This window comes from Bactrocera tryoni, chromosome 2 (genome assembly GCF_016617805.1).
Source record: "Bactrocera tryoni isolate S06 chromosome 2, CSIRO_BtryS06_freeze2, whole genome shotgun sequence".
NCBI lineage: Eukaryota > Metazoa > Arthropoda > Insecta > Diptera > Tephritidae > Bactrocera > Bactrocera tryoni.
Genome location: NC_052500.1, coordinates 37,899,871 through 37,900,618, shown reverse-complemented (window position 1 = coordinate 37,900,618; position 748 = coordinate 37,899,871). Strand labels below are relative to the sequence as shown.

At 32.1% G+C, this 748-nt stretch overlaps 1 pseudogene; it reads left to right on the top strand.

The window, feature by feature from the left end:
* The first annotated feature begins 204 nt into the window (after positions 1 to 204).
* Positions 205 to 404, top strand: LOC120769853 (annotated as a pseudogene).
* The last annotated feature ends 344 nt before the right edge of the window (positions 405 to 748 follow it).

Sequence of the window (748 nt, the reverse complement as noted above, 5' to 3'; positions counted from 1 at the left end):
TAATTATGGTTTGGTTATGCATGAAAGAAATATACAATGGATCGCCGATTGTTACCTCTTTCCTTGCTGCTGCTCATATGTATGTTTGTATGCTTGTGTATTATTGAAGTTATACGTCTTTTTCTTTCGTTTGTCTTTCATGTCTGCGAATTCTCAACTATTTTGTGTGACTTTTGCGTGAAATACTCTGCGTTGGCCTTTAAAAAATTAAGACTATACATCATTTCTGTAGTTAGTCTTCATTTACATTGTTTGGAAATCGACCCGCGATGACGAGGTATATCGTTTTATTTGACAGCGTGAGGTTTATGAACTTCATTTCTAATTTTGTTTTGTGGCATATTAGAAATGTTGTTTCTTCGAAAATCGTTCACTTACAACGGATAAAACGTCTTCTGAGTGGTGGTTTTAATGAATAAATTCCAAGGTTTTACACAAAAATAATGTAGTCAATAAGTATAGTACGCTTATGTATGCTTGCGCATTATTTTTCTTTCGTTTGTCCTTCATTTTTGCGAATTCGCAACTATTTTGTGTGACTTTATTTCTTTCGTTTCTCTTTCATTTCTACGAATTTTTTGAATTTCTGAACGCGCGCATGCGTATACATACATTCATATGAGCATGTGCAGATACATAAGATAGGATAGAAGATGTATGCCTTTTAACATCGTAGACTACACTAATAAATATTTTTCTTACTAATAGAAATTAAATTTATCACAGCAATATTATGTATATGTATATT